The sequence below is a fragment of the Phaenicophaeus curvirostris genome, chromosome 1, assembly GCF_032191515.1.
Source record: "Phaenicophaeus curvirostris isolate KB17595 chromosome 1, BPBGC_Pcur_1.0, whole genome shotgun sequence".
Lineage (NCBI taxonomy): Eukaryota > Metazoa > Chordata > Aves > Cuculiformes > Cuculidae > Phaenicophaeus > Phaenicophaeus curvirostris.
In genome coordinates this window covers 191,723,405-191,744,249 of record NC_091392.1, presented here as the reverse complement: position 1 = coordinate 191,744,249, position 20,845 = coordinate 191,723,405, and the positions used below count along the sequence as shown (strand labels likewise).

Here is a 20,845-nt window from a genome sequence, read left to right as displayed (position 1 = left end):
CTGAGCTCGTAAGAGCTCTCAGAGCCATGTTAGCCCCACTACAAACTACTCGAGAGGTTCGCATCACTTTCCAGCACAGCACAATACAGAAAACTGAAGGTGGGTTTTGAAGAGTTTTGATGCAGCCACTCGGGCTTCTTCGCTAAAAAGCTGCTGAACTGGTTCAGAAGCAGAGATGGCCGGGAGAGCACAGAGCCGTACCCACACCATCTCTAGCCCCAGGACAACCCTGGCCTTCCCATGGTAGTGGCGCGCTTCAGGCACAATTCCAGCCGCCAGAAAGGTGACTGCATTTTGTTCTGTGGAAGGGTCAAACAAAACTAGATCCCCAAACACACATAAATCCTTAAGTAAATAATCCCTGCTGTGCAGATTTAAAGACAGAAGCTTTGGAATAGGGTAACAGATTATTCTGCAACAACTAGCCTGTTCCACCCAAATGAGATCAGTATTACTCCAGACACTATCTGGCTGCAGTGAGATCCTTCTGGAAACTGGAATTTGCCTGCATTATATTCTCAAAAGAAAGTCGGGGCGTTAACTGCAGAATAAAGACCAAAGCAGGAACAACTTCTCTTTGGGAAAAAACAGTTCAACAGCTTTACTAATTTCAAAGGCAGTAAAGGAAGATGTTTCACTCAGAGAGAATTATTGGGTGGCAGAAAGTCATAAGTAATTTGCTCTCTGCAAGTAAGTAGTCTGGTTTCAAAGCAGAGATTGCTGCTGACTTCCAGGAAGCTGCTTTTCCATAGATTTGACTCAGAGGAACGACACTGGGTTACACTCCAAACAGATCCCACAACCACACGACAGTCCTATGACTGCACAACACTGCCCTGCCAGTCTTCAAAGACTTCTTTGTCACAGGTACGGATGTTCAACACTAAGTGGCAAGACCTGGACCCAGGGCTCACTGCTCTAACAGCTACAGGGAGTTAAGAAAGGCAAATGCTGAAGGCACTCAGCTGCAATGTGTTAGACTTAGCACAAAGCAGCATTCTTAACTGTCCCTACTAAGGGTTCCATAGCTGTCACCTACCAAGCTGTGGCTGGTCAGCAGCTCCACCTTCTCCTCTAGTTATTTCGTTCCAGTTTTTTTCATGCTTGCTCTTAAATGGGAGGGCTGGCGGTTTTGTAGAGCCTGTAAGGTTTTGGACAAACCTTTACACACAGGGTGCTTTATAAAAGGCTTGCCCCCAACCCTGCTTCCTCCAAACACAACTATGTAATGGAATTTTAAGTGACAGACTAGTATTTGGGGTATTGATTTGAAGGGTGAGACAGTTTTGGCATTTGGGAGAGGTGGGGGGAAAATTAGCTGTGCATTTGTCTGGGCGTGTTGTTGCATGTGCCCTGTGCATCTCCCATCACTCATACTTCAGCCTCATGCCATTCTACAGTGAAAAACAGAGGAGAACTAAGTGACAGCTGGAGTGACAGCCATGAAGTGGTGCAAATGACCACTCTCTCATTTAAGCAGTGGGGGAAAAAAAAGTCTAAATTAAAACTCAACTGGTAAATTTGGGAGCCACTGCTGTACACATACCTTGTCCAACACGAAGATACTGAGGCTTCACTGATTGCAGCGTCAGTGGTGTTGCTACTGCACTGGCACAACTAAAGTGCCACATACAAGCCGCATTCTTTGCACTGAAGCTTATTTAACCATGAGAAAGCAAATTGCTGGGAAGGTGCTAAGAATATGCTGCAAATAGGAAAGCAGAAGGAAAACGAATGTTGGCAGCTCCATGCCTGCCAAACGGCCCTCCCTAGGAGCAGGCATCGCATCTGTTGCTGTAACACCCTGCTCTACGCCCACAGGGGTTTGAATAGAGGTGCATCCAAAGATTCCCCCACCAACCAGAATTCCTAGAGCTGCAGGCGTGGCTGAGGTGGCAGAGGACACTGTCTCATTGTTAGGTCCCTCTCTCACCAAGTAGAGAGGTGAGCAGGTGAGAATCAGTGCTTCCTACCTGCTGTCAGAGGTACAGGACTAAGCACGGGACACAGTAAAGTTTATTGTACTGGGGAATGGATGCAATGTCAGACTGACAGGCAGTAGAAGGAAAAGATTAGAAGAGCATGAAGTTCCAGGCTGGAGAAAAAGAAGTGAGAAGAGGAAGAGTCACACACACAGCCCTGCCCCAGATTACATGCAGAGGCTGGCCTAGTGCTGGGGGAAGGAAAAAGAACATAAGCAAAAATAATAAAGACCATGAAAACATAAGAAAAACCTCTGAATGTCAGGCATCCTCACTCTCAGTTCCATCTAAGCAAAACCCAAGGACATCTGCACACAGTTTCTTCAATATAAGAGGGTTTTTCAAAATCCCTCAGCCAGAAAGCATAGAGCACAAATTAATTACTGTTTCACCACAGGGCTAGCAATGCTGGTAGCACCAACTCTTATTTATCTTACATTATTACCTTAATAGTTTAACAATCGATACTGTTTTACACCTACTTGATAACTGCAGCTTTCACGTGGCCAAAGCCTGCAGGACACCTCCTTTCTTCTTCATAGCTCAAGCTACCAGACCTTTCTCATCAGCAAAATCTTAGGTTTGGAGTTACAAGAGCTAGTTAATCTGTTTGGAGGTGGGGGTGAGAGAATTTCTTCAACTCACAAAATTAAGGGACGAGCTCTACAGAAGTTATCCCCTCTAATATATTGCAGCACTATCCTAGAGGGTTCCCAAAAGCCTTTTTCCACCACATGTTTAAAGGGAAAAACCTGCTTACGTGAGTCTTCCTATTGTGATACAGAGACAGTGTACCCCAAACCCAACATCACTATAATTCAACCTTCTGGTGGCTTCAAAGTATGTGAATGAAATCTTGCCCTGACAGAATTACACCCACCTCTCCAGGGCTTTCCAGCACAGCGGAGCACAGAGGCATATCAAGTGGTTACAGGGGTGGCCATCTCCCCCACCGCAGCCTAGCTGACTGTGCAAATTCTCTTCTTGCTAAAATAACTCCCTGTCAATTCACATATAAGAGAGCTTTAAATAAACCCCTTGTGCAGGCCCTGCTCAAATTCGGAGCACCAGGCAGTTGCTTTACCAGCCAGCGTAATATCAGTGCTATGCCACCGAACTGAGTCACTCTGCTTAGAGCGATCCATCCTAACAGGAATGCAAAGCGCCACCAGACCCAGTTACTTCCTTCTTCACACCAGTACATCTCTGCCTCCAGAAATTTATCTTATATTTTCACAGTATGATTAAGTTAACAGTGGAAGCAATGAAACAGCACGTGAACTTTTCAACTGGAGCCAGTTGAGGGAATACATTTTAGCTGCAGACACAATTATTCTCAACTACTATATATATGAAAATACCAGCACTCAATCCAAACCCCCCAGACACCACTAGGAAGGCACAGTCATGACGTAGAACTACTGTTTCTGCAGCCATTTGGGAGTACTGAAAAGTTCAAGCTGCTTCAGCACACAGTACTTATGAAAATAAAAGTTTTATTACATACTGCAACCTCTGACTGGCCTAAGTCAAGTTACAGCAGCCTTCAAATGCTCCCTTCCCCTCCCCATCAACTTTTGAAGCCCATTAGTTAAACTAGATTATCCCAGCCTTAACAGAGTGGAACAGCAGACCTGACAAACTCCTTTCACACCTACAGAACACTTCTGCAGGCAGGAAAGAGTGACAGACAACCACGCACAAGGGGATAAGAGACTCAGGAAACCACCTAGCATCTTAAGACAGATCAAGCAGAGGTACTGAACAGAAGATGGCACACAGAGGTGCCAACAGTGGTATCCAAGAGTTCAGAGTACGCAGACATGCAAGAATCCATATAGATCTGCTGATCTGCACTAAGTAGATAAGGCTCAAAGTCATGATGCTTATGCCTGTAGTTTGCCTGTAATATAGGCACAGGCTCCTGAGCCATTCATCTAGCAGAGTGGGACCCCAGCGTATGTGGAGCCTTCCAGTACTACTGTGTGTAACAGACACACATATAAAGAGGTGGGTGGAAGAGATAACAAAGATCCTCCATTTATGTCATTTTTCCTTCTGGTAAACCACACAGTTTCAAACCTGATGCTCCACGCTGAACTGTAAGTTTCTATCAAGCTGGTCATGTTTTATTTGCATTCTTTAGCAAGACAAGCAGATGACTGATTGCTAAAACAGAAAGCAATTAAAAAGTCAGGGTAGCTGAAACCTATGCTACAGTAGATGCCATAAAGATAACCATGTCCAATGCACACTAATTGCTGGAGTCAACACGAAAACTCATAAAAGAGCCATCTATAATTCATGCAGTCTAGCAAGACAGTAGCTGTAATTTACTGGCTGAAACTTACAGATTAATAAACTTTATTAAACAAGAGGGGGGGAGGAAGACGCTCAGCAACTGTATTTCCCATTCTTGCTTACTACCAGACGGAAATCTCTACATTTTTCCAAGATGCTATTTTCCTGCTGTTGCCAGGTTGAGGAAAGGGTGTCTCGCTCACAAAAAAAAGACAGGAGTCTTGACCTTTCATTGAGTTGATCCTGATCAGTACAAGTGTTTTACCTCTGCACCAGTATCCCTGCACCCTCCCACCCCATGGCTAGAGATTACTCATGCACACACACAGATAAAATCTCTTTCCTCCTCCTTGTACTGCCTGGGTGGGAAGGAGAAAGGGCTGTCTCCTGCTCTGTGTCTCCCCTGCTCTGTTCAAATACATCACAAGCAGTAGATTCCCTCCACGCCTTCATCTAAATCCTAGCAGAAAATTAACAGCAGAGTTTACAAACTGGGTTTTGACACAGAACGAAAAGACACTCGTTTGTTTTTTCTTTACTATTTTATGCAGGACAAAGTCTGAAACAGTCTTATGTTGAAGGAAAGGCACCTCACACATGCACCATCTGAAAAAGAGACAAAGAAGTGTCCTTTTCATCCACTCAACAGCAGATAGGATCTGGGACACACGCTGTCACCAGAAAAGGGCAGCAGCAATACACACACCCTGAGGGAGGACAGACTGATCACGACATTTAGAGGTGATTAAAAAACCCAGAAGCTGCAGCATCTAGCTGGCTCCCCAGCCAGTTACTGTGCCTCTGTGCTATGCAAGTGTGCCAGTTAAACAAAAGTCAAGGGCCATCAATGCATCAGCCCAGACTCTACATTTACATCAGAATTAAAAACCCCTCCAGGTTTTCATAAAGTTCTAATAAATAAAGATCTACATAACAGCAGTGTTTGCTCATCTGTCTTTAGAATTTACCTGTTAGACTCCTGCAGGTGCAGCAAATACCTAGAAATCTGGATGAAATCACTAAATTAAATGAAACAATAACTAAATCACTAAAAATAATATATAATATATATTATATATATAATATATATTATATAGTATATATAATATATATACTATATATTATATAGTATATATAGAATATTATATATATTATATATAAATATAAAAATATAAAAAATAAAATAAAACTATTTTAAAAATATAAAATACAAAAAATATAAAATATATCCACCACTACAGCCAGAGAGGGTGGGTGTAAGGAGGGGGAAGGTAGACACCCTCTTGTGGCAGATGGCCAGCTACTGGTCTCTGCCTTGCTCCACTGCCACTGCTATTTCTATAGTGCTAGACATAAAGCATGATTGACCAGTTACAGCTCAACGAGAACTTTAAAGCACGGAATTTTAAAAGCCAAAAGACTGGAGGGTCCGTTTGTTTTTTTTTTTAAAAAAAGCCTTTAATTTAACCCCAGCTGTCTGCGCTAAAAGCAAAAGTGCCAGGTGGGATTCCTCAGCCTGTATCTTGCAGGAGGACATGGATATCACTGCAGCAGGCACTACTTCTGGGCAGATATACGTGCTAACCCATTGTACCACACAGATACACTTCTAAAGAAGAACAGACTAATTATAACCACTTGATTCCTAGCAACAGAGCAGAGTTCTCCATTCACTCAAGTTAAGGAAGCTTCTTTCTGTTTTGTTTTAAATAATCCAGGCCCAGCTTTCGCCACCCTCCATGGTGTGCAGTGTGGGTCCATGCATGACCTCTGCGACCATAACCCAGACACACAGAGGATTTGAAGTAGCATTGAGGCAGGTCAAGTCCCTTCCACCAGATTAGGCATGAACCCAAAACTGCAGAGGCAACACCAGCTTGAATTTCCATGCTCCGACTTAAGTTTCGTTTGTTTCACAAATAACTGGTGATGTCAAACAATAAGCTTTTCGCAGCCAGCGCCAGCTATGCCCAAGTATCAAGAGAACACGATGAACTCACCTTACCTGTGCTCCAGTTGGGTAGCTCAAGCTCTGAGATCTGCAGAGACCCAACTCCAGCTGTTTCCATCCCCAGGGAGCAGCCTGCTTGTTTTGACCTAGCACTTACCCTATTCTAAAAGCGCTCTTAAACAGCCAGAGAGAGAGAGAGAAAATCCAAGCTGAGACACAAGGAACCAAGAGTATAATTTTTAGAACTTCTCAACCCATAAATCATTCTCCTTATTTCCTCATCTCCAGAAGTGCTGTCTCCCCTCCCCCAGCTACATGCCTGAACAAGCAACTTCGCTGTTGCAGATGTGAGCACAGGCTCCGTTTTCTTGTGCAGCAGAGAGCAGTCTTGGCTCTGGTTCCACTTCTGCTCACAGGAAAGCAGGGCTTCAAACACACAAGTCAAAGCAGCGACTGGAATCAGAACTTACTAAGCAGGGAGGGAAAAATAAAGGCCTCTTATGTTAAAGCATACCCAAAGCTCATATAAGCAGGTTTCCTGAAGGAAATCTGTGTTCCAGAGGAAATGACTAGAAGCAGCATAAAGAAAATATGTTAACACGTACAGTTAAACACATTCTCACTAGTCTCCACATAAGTTACTTGGCTTTGAGTCCAGACTGCAACAGCAACCAAAAGCAGCTGAATCATTAATCTTTCTTCCATTCAGAAGTTTCAAATCCAGAAGATGAACACAGAGTAAAGGGCTCAAAATTAAGCCCTGCCACCCCCAAATGTGGAATGACTCCTAGTATAACATATTCACATTTTAAACACACATAGGTATTTGCAAAAAGACAGCATGTATGCACCATGTTAAATGCACAGATTTGACATTTGCCAGTTAGCAATGGGGATTGGGGTAAGAAAGGTGTCAGAAAACTAGAACATTATCAGGTCAAGTCAACAACATCCCACATGCATAGAAGACACCATGATTCTGTGGTGAGCAAAAAGTCACAGTATGTAAACAGCATTAACCTGTAAGAAGTGAGGTTTTCTGAAGAGAAAAAGACACAAGAACAGTAACCTGCAAAGAGGAAACCAAACTCATCCAACTCCTTTCCTCATTTCTTGCTGGGAAATTGAAGAGCAAGAAGACAACACAAGCATCGTTAGCTGCTGAAGCCATCCAAGAGTCTCAATTAGACTGAGGGGGAAATGCAGCAACATTTCAGTGCTAATTAGAAATGCAAACATTTATCAACAGAGTAGCATTAGCTCCTGTGTATGGCTCCATTGTGTTTGCCGCCACTAACGACAGTAGGAAGCTCTGTGTTCTGTAGCATTTATGTAACAACTGGCAGAGCTGTCACATTCCCTTAATTGCTGGCCAGGATCTTCATACTGGCAGTAGTTTTCAATTAAAGGAAATTGCAAAGATTGCTTCAGTTTCACATTGCCCCATTAAAGTTTTTGTTCTTCTTCAAAGCTGGGGAAAGGGGAAGAATGAATAATTCTCCCAAGATAGAATGAGCTCTGCATCAAGCACGGGGATTTCATAGACAAACTGAATTAAGAGACAAGGAAACCATGGTCAAATACCCAGAACTGAAATAGCAAATTTAGCATCAATAAAGACCAGCAATTTGAGAACTCCACACAAACCTGCTTCAAGTTTGCAATGATTATTCCTTCAACTATGATACGTCAAAATGAAAAAGCCTAAGGTAGTTTAGGGTTTCCACCTAACTGAGCTTTCACAGTAGAGCCTTCTTTGCTGGTAGAACATCAGTTCTGTGTTTATAATTACATGCCACCTAAAATGCTCTACTGTACCTGGTTTATAATCCCAGTAAGCACAGAAATGAGTGTAGCAAGTATACTGTAGAAACGTCTCCTGTTCCTAGACTTCCTTGCTTGTACCAAACAGACTGCAGAGCATTCATCAGTCCATTAAGAACCATCATCATTTAATTTAATGAGCAGCAGTTTGTTTTTATGAGGTACCATCAGGCCTTTTATCACATCATTTACTTGGATCCCCATCATATTTTACTGTATGTCAGTAGAGAAAAGAAAACTCTCTAAGTCTGGTATAAAAGATCTGCTGTTTCTCCAACAGATTATGACCCAACTGCATTAGTTCAGTTTAATAAAGTCCATGAGCCAAGTGCACTATTTTTTACACCTTTGAACAAAAGGAAATATAAGAGATTCACTTATTACAGTAACAGGCCCATTTTAAAGCACTATGTAATTAAGAGTAGGAGTTAATAACAGGACCAGAAATAGTAGGCAAGGTTTTCCTCAACATCTTTGGGCAAGACTTTCTGGGGCACAGATCTTCTTATCCTGTGTTCTTGATATGATTACCTAAGCAACTTCAAGTAGGATGCATGGATCTTCACTGCTAGCTAATTAAACATCATTCTTTCTCATGAAGCAGCAATATCAGCTGTTTCCATGAAACCCACTGCAGTGGAGACCAACCAAGCTCCTAAACACAGCCCTGTCAGCATCTGCAGCAAGATATTTGCTCCTTTCAATCCAATTCCCAGTGGACGAGCATCTACATCACAAATATGCAACAATATGAACTGCAAATTCAGCAGAATTTGGATTTCACTGATGGATGGACTGCCAGTATGCATGTTTTATTCATCTCAAGACTGCTTTGTCAGGTTGGTTACATCTTCCCTCTGCACTTTTATCATCACTATTGAGCAGCCAAGAAGCTGTATAGGCAGTGTTGTAACTTTTTTAAGTGCCTGCCAAAACACACTGGATTTCCAAAATGAAGACAACAACCAAAGCCTGATGTTCTAGGAAGCTGCGTGAATCAAGGCGTTTTGTTCAGTGTAGCAATCTAAACTGATTGCTCTAAATTGACCTGCTGAAGTCCCACGGCTACTTGCCTGCTAAGGTCATCAGCATGTGAGTTAGCCTCCCTGTGAGAGCACAGCATGCAGCAGATCAAGGTGCAGAGTATTCTGATCATCCTTCCTCAACTCCAACAATCAAGATTCAAGGATGTCCACTACTACCACAGTTTCATAGAGGTTCTGCTACCTACTCATAATCACAAACTTTCCTCAGTGTTCAGGCACTCAAACCAATTCTCACTTCAGCATCCACCTCAAGTTACCTGCCCACACTCCCTTTCTCTCCTATCGTAAATCCGTGGCAAGAGAGCATAAAATGAGATATTTTAAATTCCATAGCTAGCACACTACAATTTCACCACTCACCTTTACAGTAACAGTTCTGTTTGCTATACAACTCTGATACAAACAGGGAAATCGGTTTTGGAAACAGCTATTTCACAGCCCAAGAAATCTCAGCATTGGTCCCTGTGCACACCCAGGAGGAATGCATGGGGCTGCACTTCCCAAACCAATTTTGCCCCATCCACTTTATGGCATTTGGACTGTGCCTCAGGTACGTGCTGCCTCTCTCTTACTGCAGCTCACACTCATACACCTTCTGTAGCATAACCCGCACTAACCCCTCCTTTCTTCTTCTTACATTCCTCACAGAGGGTTGCAGTGAAGTGGCTACACTGGCTATGGGAAAGGAAAGGCTGCAGATACATCCAAAGCAGAGCATGGCCTGATGGCTTAAGAGAACAGTCTTCTTTGAGAGTATGAGGTCGCCTCTTCCACTGTTTCTTTCCAGTGATTTCCTTTGATCTGAATTTTCCTCCATTTCTGGTTATTCTCATACTGCTGATATTTGCAGGTGCTGATTCACAGCCTTCCAAGATACACATTTGACTAATTTTATTTTTAGGAAACACCATTTCAGGCTGGAAATGACTGTTGTTTTTCTGTGAATGCACTTCAATGTATACCTAGTTTTCTCTGAGGATCTTAAATATTCTACTGTAGTTTTATCTGTCTCTGTTACTCTACGAACATACTATAGAGCAGACATTCAAATTTGTGGCCTGCCATTGAGCTAGGACCCTTTTAGCTTTAAAAATACCAGTTGGATTTGAGTTTAATGTATATTTTTTTTAAACTCCTAACATGGTTTGAAATTACATGCCCATAGGTAAAACTTCCCTTGGGGGTTTCAATCCTTCATCAAATTAAAAAATCTGTAAAAACTATGTTCCTGACAAAGCTGAACCTAGACATCTCAAGTAGAAGTGATCAAATCCTAAAATGCAGCTCTTTCAAATGAGTTCTCAAAAAGCAGCCCTGAGCAATTCAGCCCATAAGTTTGTCATTTTCACATCTTATGTTATCAGCAGATAGCTTCTATCTTAGATCCACAATGATGTATTGTCTCCAGCCCCTTTGCTGGCTCCTAACCTCCTCTCCCCCACAGAGATTCTGTATTCTGGATGTGTCCTTGGAGATTCATTAGCTGCTCCTTCCTCAAAGACTGAGATTATTGGCATTTTTCTCAGACTACATTTCGAAGCATTTAAAAGACCTGTCAGGACAGAGAAATAAATAAATACAGAAAAATATCAATTCATCATTCTCTCTGTCAAGACATCACAGATAAAGAGAAGACCTAAGTTTTAGCTAATGTCTTTAAAGATCATTTTCCATCTTGCATGCCTGTGTATCATTTACATAATACTTCATATTTTCTCTCAATGTCAGTGTCTTCAGAGGGAGAGGGTGAATTAGAATATTAGTATTTCTAATTTTGGAGGTTATTAGAACCAATAACAACAAACCAGAGCTAAATGTATGCTCAAAACAATCTAGTTAGAATTTTATTCTAATTAAAAATCAGTCAAATAATCCTATTATCCCAAGTATTGCATTAGGCATGGTTCAAATCCAGAACATCTTTTTTTAATCTTCTAGTTCCACACAAAGAAAGTGATTTAAAAAAATTGCTGTGAACTACCTGAATGGTCCTTTATGTAAAAGTTCCTCTCCTAACTGGAGAGCCCAGGAAGATAGAAAAAATAACTGTTCCAATGTCAGTCAGTCACTTGCTAAGTAAACTGTTTTAAAAGATAAATAAAAACAATAAAATAAAGGAAGCATACAACTCGGGCCAAAAATTTTCGTGTTCTTTACCCCACTACCTGCACACATCACCTCAAAGAGCACCTCTTATTTCCTCACATTTCCACTCTTTGCCTCCTTTCTAAAGGAGTACTTCTTCTACAGCTGCAAAGTTTATGTGCTTTTGCTTAAAAAAAAAAAAAAAGAGAGAGAGAGAAAAGAAATATTTCAACAATCACCTTTCATTTCTGGATTTGCTCTCACATGCTCTGTGGGGCCCTGCTGCCTGACAAGCATTTTATCCAGAGGACACAGCAGCAGCACGAGCCGAAACAGCTGCCAGAGCCAGTTACCTGCTTCTGTCACTGAACTGGGGTCCAGAGGAAGAAGCCAGAAACATCAGGGCACAGGAGCACGTGTAGCACAGTAGAGAGTATAAATATACACATACACACTCATGTGTTTGTATGCAACTTGCTCCGCTCAAGTAATTCACCTATTTCATTTACTCTGGGAGAGTGGGTATGCATCCTATGACCATTTATAAAACATAATTATCCTCAAGTGATATAACGTACTAAAAAAAAAGCTGTAAAAAGCTATAAAGCACAATAAGAAGCTCCAAATTCATCTAATTTGGTATTACACATTGCCTAGTTCCTTCAATAAGTATGCATTCATCAGATCTTGTTTCTGCTAACTGGAATCCATACTAATTTCAAAACCAAATACAGGTCATTCGGCCACTACCACTCACTATACAGAAATACACTTAGGAAATAAAGAAGAAAAGAAAACCATGACGCTTCTTGATCACGTTTCCTCTTCCAGGACACTCAAGGGAGGGAGGGCGAAGCAGCTCAGTAATGGTTAACCTGACAATTTTCCTTCAGGCTTGAGCTGAAGAAAGAAGTTTCAAGGTCTTCCAATTCCAGAAATAGAAATCCTCCTCTGCAGAAGTTTTATTCTACCAGGTCACCACACAGAAGATGATGGTGTGTCCCCAGACATCTCCTTCACCACTCCTTATCCTGCAGAGCCCTGGGGTTCCAAACGCCTCTGACTTAACAGGAAGTGGAGAAGATGCCAACAGACATAACTAATGAAGTTCCTGAACCACTTGGAATATCTTCATGCTATTTATTTTTAGCATTTGAGCATTTAAGTCCAAGGAACTGGCAGGTAAAAACAGGTTTCACTCATTCTGGTATTTAGCAGTAAGACTAAACTTCAGCTGCGAAGCCCTGTTGCCTCCTCCACTGCCTGCATCCCTCAATACCATCAGGAAATCAGGTAGGATGGTTTCAGCATGTTGACAGTACATGTGATTATGATGAAGCGGGAATATTTTCCTTATCACAGGCTTTCCACGGCTTTAAACTCTGAGAAAGCCTGCCTGAAGAGCCAAAAGCTCGCTCCCTAATGCTAGGACAGGAGGTAGAGCCAGAGCATGTGAATATGGAGAAGTGGTGGGTGAGTGCTTCTTTTCCCCTCCCCACCCCTGTTAAAACAACTTTTGGACCTTTACACTCAAGATGAAAATCGTTACATACAGTAGATAGTCCGGAAGCCAGAGTAACTTGGCTTCATGTGCATGCAGGATTAAGCACAGCCACCCAACAGCAAACCATGCCACAGTCCCACCGGATCAGGATCACCACTGTCCCCAGGGCCAAACCCCACCTCACCTACTCACAAACCCAGTGCAGAATACTGCAGTCTGAGGCCAAAGGACCAGATCCGATTCACGCAGCAACACGAGTATGAAGCTGATGGAAAAAGTAGTATTTGGTTTGAACATTTTCTATCCCGTCAGTGCTCACACTAATTGCAACAGCCAACAGCAGCCACTGATGGGAAGGCTGAACAAAAGCGGCACAGCTGTCAACTGCATTCAAAGAACCAAATCCTTAAGAGTTCATCATTTTGGGGCCAGAACGCAATCCATCCAGCAAGAGACAGGGGCTTGCAGCTTTTCTAGGGCAGAATGTTTCAGAGAGTGAGTACAGCTGACAGCAGACGTTATAAATAACGAAGTGCGTTTGCCTCTTTCTCAGGGGGATTTAAACAGCAGGTGAGTGAGGCTGGTCTGCAGGACTCGACCCTTTCTTATTTCAGCTATTTAGATGCAAATTGTTCCCCCTCTCAACACCATCTGTTAGCCCAGAGGTTTAGACTGAGCCTAGGGTGTAGGTTTTGGGGGAGGGCATAAAGCATTGATAAAATTTCAGTTGACACCCCTCTTTCCTCTGGGGCACAGTTTAGGGGACAAAAAAAATAATTTTGCAATATTTTTATATTACAACAGGATTTTTCTCTCATTCTACTGCACTCTTCCCACCGACCCCACAGATTTCCTATCCTAGAAAGCATTCTTTGACCAGCAAGCAATGTTATATAGAGACAGCTATAGCAGATTGCTATGGTGTTAGCATAGGGCATTAGATGGTATTGCAGGAAGTATCAGAGATTCAAGGAATTAAAGTCTTAAAAAATAGCAATGAAGTCCTTCACTACAAGGAGCAGTACTTAATGTTCTTTTAGTGATAGGGAAGTTATCTCATCTCTGCTGTTCACAGCAAAAAAAGATCAGACTATGTACTTTCAAGAACTGTTGAGAGATTCAATTCATTAAACAATTCACATAGGACTCTAAATACTTCATGAAGGAAAGATTATGGGTGATGGCACAGAGTGGGAGGGGTGGCTGACAGACGAGACGAGTGTGCTAGCACTCAGAGGGATAAGGACAGGCTAGAGAGCTGGGTCAACACCAACCTCGTGAAATTCAGCAAAGGAAAATGTGAAGCCCTGCAGCTCGAGAGCAATAACCCCAGAGACCAGCGCAGACTGGGAGCCAGCCAGCAGAAAGCCAGTTGTGCAGACAAAGACTTTGGAATCCCAGTCATCAAGTTCACCATGAGCCTCCAAAGGGCCTTTGCAGCAAGGAAAGTCAACAGCATCTGGGCTGCATTAGGAAGGATGCTGCCAGCAGGTCAAAGGAGGTGATCCTTCCTCCTTGTTCAGGGCTGGTGAGACACATCTGAACACTGAGTCAAGCACTCGCCTCCCCAGCACAAGAGACATGGACATAATGAAGACAGTCCAGCAGCCGGCCACAAAGATGATTAAGGGACTGGAACATCCGACATACAAGGAGAGGCCAAGAGAGCTGTGACTGTTCAGCATGCAGAAGGAAAAGTTCATGGGGTTCTTATCAATGTGCAGAAATATACGATGGGGGTGCAAAGACGGAATCAAGCCGTTCTTGGTGGTATCCAGCAACAGGACAAGAGTCAATGGGCACAAACTAAAATACAGGAATTTCCATTTATATGTAATAAGGAACAGGAAAAGACCCAAAACAAAACAAAATGAACAACTTTTTTTTTGAGGAGGTATCAAAACGTAGAACAGGCTGCCCAGAGAAATCACAGTTTCCATCTTTGGGGGTGCTCAAAGCCCACTGGACACAACCCTGAGCAAACTGTTCCAGCTGCCACCACTTTATGTGAGGTGGGTGCAATAGACTATGCCCAGAGGTTCCCACTAACCTCACCAATTCTGCAATTACAAGTCACAAAAAGTGGCAGGGAGGCTCCAAAGGAGAGAGAGATCCAACATCATTCAACCTACTTATCTAAAGCAAATGTTACTAGTCAACAGCATCCAAGGCCCCAGTTTAGAGATGAAGAGAAATTAAAAAAGGTGAGAAGTGACAGGGACTTCTCCTCCTTGTTCTCACACAAACCTTATTTGTGATCTTGGAGGCATAAGAAGAGGGAAAAAATCACTGAGTACCTGCTTACTCTGACCTCCTCCAATCAAAAAATCCCTTCTTTACCGGAAAGGCAACTCAAGGCAACTCAGGTAGTTACAGAGCACAGAGCATGAAAAAAAATCCTTCCAGGTGCTTCTATAACTCAGCAACTTCAGTTACCATAAGAAACTTATTCTCAGTTATATTAAAAAAAAAAAAGAAATAAGAGAAAGGACCTTTTCCCCCCTCCCACTGTTACAATATTGGTTTGGGTTTTTGAGTGTTGCCAACACAAACGCAACATTTTCCTCTTTCTTGGACAGACAGAAGAGGCCAGAACAACATATGTTCTCAACTATTTGACAGTCAGGAACTACAGGCACATATTTCCAAACAACTGCTTTCTAAAATATATGCAATTCAGTATCTCTTACTGGAAAGCAATATTCTGACAGAAGTTGCAGGCAGTTCACAGAAACATTTTCCTAAAAAAAAAAAAACCCAATTATCAATTATCTAAACAAACAATGTTTCAAAAAAAATTGTGCTGATATTTTGAAAGAATTTAAAGTTTCCATTTAAAAATAAAAATGGTCATATTTTCTCCATTTATGAAAATTAAATGTTTCAGAACATTGGCATTTCCCCTATAGAAGTCTTCTTTATGCCCTGCTCTAAATCGCCAGCTAATTTCTGTTTCCATATCTCTGGCATTTCACTGCTATTACTGAGAATATAAAGAACGGTTATTGGAAATGTTTGTATTTAACCAAGTTGTTTTTCACAAATTCGAGTGCATGTATGAATTTTAGGGGCTGCAGTCCTGCACTTTGATCTGGAATACAAACACCAATTCTCAGTTTCCTTGATTTTAAAAAGACAAAAAGGTCATTTGTGATAGCTAAGGGGTACTTGGCCTTAATGCCAGCAAGCCACCCACTGAAAACAGTAGGAGTTTGGCCCAAATTAGGATTTCAGGATTTATTCCGTAATGCCCTGTAACACTTCCCACACAGTACCACCTGACAGCTTCTGAAAACTGGTAAAATGTGAGATGACATCTGAGCTGAGGCTTCCAAGGGGGTATTTTGTAACAATTGAATTCAACCAATACGTGCCTGCATATGCACATATTCTCACAATTCCACCTTAAGAGGGGTTTTAGCATGCTAATTTTAAAAGTACAGTGGCTAAAAACACATCTCAAAGGCTACTCAATGCCAAACAAACCAGAATTTCAAAGGCAAAAAAACCCACAAAGCAGTTGTATCCAGGACATTGCTTAACTTGTGCAATGATCCCCCACGTTTGGTTCCCTGCTGGTATTAGTGATTAGATAAGCAACACCAACAACAGACAGACACTGTTTTAGAACTTCTTTCCAGCACCACCTCCCGAATTGTCATGTTCTCCTACAGATATCTCCAGAACAGCCCTAGAATAACTACTGCCATTCCTAGCACAACCTGGGACAAGCTGGATGGGTTTATAGCCAGGAAGCATCAAAGTCCAAGAGCCAACTGCCTGTGCACCCTGATCTAATAGCATGGATGCTCACGAAACCAGTCTGCTACTGGTTGATCATCTTTCCCATTCCTGCTCCATACTCTTATCTGGCCAATACTGTCTTAGTTAACTATATGCCAAGTCGAACATTTCCCCTGAGGGAAACATGGCTATCAGCCCTGTCCAACCCAATCTGAGCTTCATCCTGTAGGGAACCAAGCAGCAGCCAATTAATGTATTTTGTGAGCCAAGGGCTTCAAACAGTATCTCTGCTCCTAACAGGGGGCCTGGATCCTGCCCAAACTGAAGTAATTGACTTCATTGACAACATCATAGGGTCTGCGGCATCTAATTCTTAAACAGATCCTTTATTTGGATCCCTGGAGGCAGCAGAGGCTTGTACACTACAGGATCAACACCTACTGTTCAAATCAGATCCCCATAAAATAATCAATGCAGCAAATGGGACACGGTATGTAAGGATTTGGTAGAGCCTCTTTAACCATCACAGCAGCATCCTGACACCAACCAACAGAAAAAAACCCAAACAAAATAAAAAAAGGTGTAAAAGATAGCCAAGGGACAGTGGGTCTTTCAGGGACTGAAACATGACTCATTTTGGAGCAAGAGTCAAATTAAGCACGTGCACTGCTGAAGAGAAGACAGATTCCCATTTAAAAGCAGCACTTAGTTATCAAATGACAAGACTTCCACAGATTAGTTGGTATGCTTGCATTTTACCCTAAAACTCGTCTTTTTTTAAGATGATCCAAATGTAGAAGGAAAGAAGCCTAGCTCAAAGGGGAAAAAAAAAAAAGGAAAAAGAAGAAAAAAAAACAAGAAGGAAAAGAAATCCCTCATAGTTGGCATGTTTATGAATTACATTTTCTCTAGGCAGGGCATCTTTGGAGGAATCAAAAGCCTGTCTGCCCTCCACTTCAGAAACCCTTGATATCATAATCACATTTTTAAAATACCACCTTCTTGAATGATGCAAATTGAAAGGCATAAGTAATTCTCTAACATACTATTGAAAACCACATACCAACAAGAAACAGCAATTTATTGCACGCAAGTCCATACCACCATCACCGCGGAACAGAAAACCCAGGAGATTCCTCATCCCTGGCCCCTGGAGTTTGAGTGAGAGAAGTTGAATGGGTCCTGCTTGGAGCAGGGTTTTGTACTCCAGAAAGACTGCAGTGTTTCACCTAACACAGTAACTGACCTGTAATTATCATGCATGCTTTAGTCCCTAAAACTAAAGGTATCCTTAACTTCAAAAGTCATTTTTAAGGCAAAAACAGTGGAAAGCTTTTCAAACAACTTTTAAAACAAGGACCGTGAAAGGATCAAAAGAGGAGCTTGTGCATTTGTACTGGTCAGTAAGGCACTCATCACGACCACCAAGGTTCACAGGCCACACCAAAAGTGGTTTTATTGTCACAGAGGGAACACAGCTGTCAACCACAAAGGCCCAGATGAGAAGGCAGGCTGGCAAGTCTGAAAAAGACGCCCAGAGCTGGCTCCACAGCCTAGACAAAAGCTTGGTTCTCTGAAGCTTTTAATTTTCCCTTCTCTGGAAGAGTTAAACTTGGGATAGTAGCGGTTTCCCAAATGGAAAGCCCTCTGAGAGCAAACCAGATTTCGAAGCTTTGTAACAACTAAGCAAACCACAACATCAGAGACTGCTGCTTATGTGCAAGTGTTCAAGGCATCTGCAGGCTAGTTATGGGATCAGAGCAGAGATACAGTTGGATGTTCTCCAGGGGTATTTTAGGAGAACAGAATCAAATTGCCACACATACATAATTGCCAAGTTTCAGTCTAATGTTACAGCAATGTGCTTGACATACTTTATTTCAGAGAACAGACTAGTGGAGTAATATTTTGTTGTTATTAGCGTGTCCAAGTCCCCTAATACAGTGTTCATATCTTTGCTAAGAGATAGGATTCTTCCTCCTTCAAGTTCTGCTTCTGATAACAGAAAGCATTAAAAACTTCTAATGCAGCCTGGAAAAAAATATTTCAATAGACTGAGTTTAAGACAGTGAGAAAAACACAAAACACTATTCTCAAATGACCTGCTCCCTCCCAAAATACACAAATCCGGAGCAGAGAAAGTTTGGACCTCTGCTTTCTCTTCCAGGAATCCATTCAGAAAAGTGGCCGGCAAGACATTTGCAGAGTATCTGATCGCTGTATTATCCAATGCTTTCAATTTTGCAGTCCATGCAGAGCCAAAATCATCTGAGAAATGAGATTCCCTGCCTCTGACCCCACAGTGTTTAAGAGAGGTCAAATTCTAACCCCTTTTGAAAAGGTTGCCCAAAAAACATGTGCAAGATTAGCATGTTGCTATGCTTCTGTCACCAAATCACTGTCCATCCAGCTCTTGCACTGTGTAATTCTCTATTTCCAAGCCTTGCAGGCATCTCACAGCATCACAGAGAATACGCTCAGATTATCTGAGTGCATCAATATGCATTCAGACCATCTGTTAAATCCACAAGGCAACTACTTCCAGAAGATCTGTGGAGTGGGGAGTCAGCAGTAAGCATAATTTCCTCTTTACCATTTATTTTTAAAGATATTTTGGTCCCAATTCCCACTGAATTGGAATGTCACTTGAAGAGAAATTTTTGCTCCCAGTGCCACATGAGATTTCAGGTTTCAGAGTAAAGCTGAGCTATCAAAAAAACAAGTCATTTATCCATCTTGTTTCCATTATGGAGCAGGGAAATCAATAAGACTCTTCAAGCTGGAGGACAGCACCTTCTCCATCTGACAATGCTTCCTGAACACAGGGCTGGAATCTGCCACTACTTGACAGGCCTGACTGGGGAATCACCTCCTACTCTTCATTTGTTCAAGGTGTTTGTTTAATCAAAGCCGCCACCTCTAGGAACAAAGACCGAAAGAATATTTTTGCTTATAGTGTAAGAATCTGATTTAATAGACTACTGATTCTTGTCAGACTTTGCACTAGCATGGGAACTGTGCCTCTTCAAGATTTCAGAGCAAACAAATCAGTAAAGTTTTAATCTAGAAAGTGAGATGATATTTATTTAAAGAGATTACAGACCCCTAAACCAATTACAAGAGCCATACCATTCCGTCACACTGTTCCCAAGAACTGAGTTCAGCCTTCAGAAGCCTGCTGTCTGGATTATTACTTTTTTAAAACATGCAGGGGCTGTATCCTGACACTGAGCTTCAAACCAAAGAGCATTTTTTTTTTGTCTGAAGATGATAGCAAAAATCAAGCTAAGGAGTGTGAAAAGTGGTTTCAGATCTCTTTTGTATGGTTCCAAGCACAACCTTGATAACTAGGCTGAGCAGACACTGGAAGCACCAACCATAAGGCAGAGGAGGGATAAGTCCCAGCCTAGAGTCACATGGAAGCATCAAAGATCCATTTTTTTTCCCCATAACTCTCTGAAGTTCTCTCCTTTCTTATTCTCTGGAAGAAGGGCATTATTTCTGCTCTATTCCACTTTGCATGAGATTCCTTGTAACTAGAAATTCCCTCTTACCCTTTACTTTTTGGCACAATTTTCATGCAGGAAGATGTATTTTAAAGAGAACTTGAGTTTCTAAGAACAGTAGCTTCCTGCTCCACAAGTGAAATGAAGTGACATAATAAAGATTTTACCAGTTTCCTAAGAGCCCTGCAGAGTCTATGAAAGTCATGCAGCGACTGAGTCACAAACGCCACTGATGTGAGCCTCACGCTCAGAGAGGTTTCTGCAGGTGAACTAGCCTTGAGCAAGAACACTGTTGTGTCAACACAAAGGCAACAGGTTAACAGTAATGTCCCTTGAGCAGAATCTGTCCCACAGGACAACAATTATTGCTTATGGATCCCAAGGGAGCTCCACTGGAAATAAGAAGAAATATTTATGCAGAAATCCACTTGCACGCACAAAGGCGGAGAAGGAAAGGGCACAAAGCTCTCAAACACTACTTCACTTGTTCTCATACTACTTACAGAAAATCCACAGCAGCACAAACTTTGGCATAAATATTAGCCACTCATGTACATACCCTGGGTGCCAGGCAGCTTGACGTGGCTGCCCATGCTCCAAACACACCTCCGACTGCCATGTAGACCAAGCTATGAAGACAAGCACAGAGCCAGGTGACAGAGATTTCAACACGATAGCGCTGTTTCAACAAAAGCTTAAATGCAGCCCCACTTTCCTCTGAAAATTAAAGGCTTCAGGGAGACAATTCATGCCATTAAATCTACACACAGCCTTAAGTCACTTGTTGGGTGATGATCCAGCTGATTCTAAGAATCTGCATGCAGGCTGCTTACCCAGAAATTAACCTACTGCCTTGGAAAGCATTGCTTAATTTAGAAGAGTGATTACTTACAGCACCTGCT

The 20,845-nt window shown here is 42.1% G+C and overlaps 1 protein-coding gene across 5 annotated transcripts in view; it reads right to left on the bottom strand.

Annotated features, from left to right (window-relative positions):
* PAK1 (p21 (RAC1) activated kinase 1) overlaps positions 1-20,845 on the bottom strand; it is an 86,541-nt gene that overhangs the window by 29,853 nt on the left and 35,843 nt on the right. The window contains exon 1 of one of the 5 annotated variants that reach the window (XM_069883253.1): positions 7,255-7,321. The exons of 3 other annotated variants lie outside the window; for them this stretch is intronic. The gene's annotated coding sequence lies outside the window, so the exon portion shown is untranslated. Of the gene's footprint in view, positions 1-2,862; positions 2,882-7,254; positions 7,322-20,845 lie in introns of those variants that run through there. One more of the 5 variants, XM_069883255.1, reaches the window with a different exon arrangement.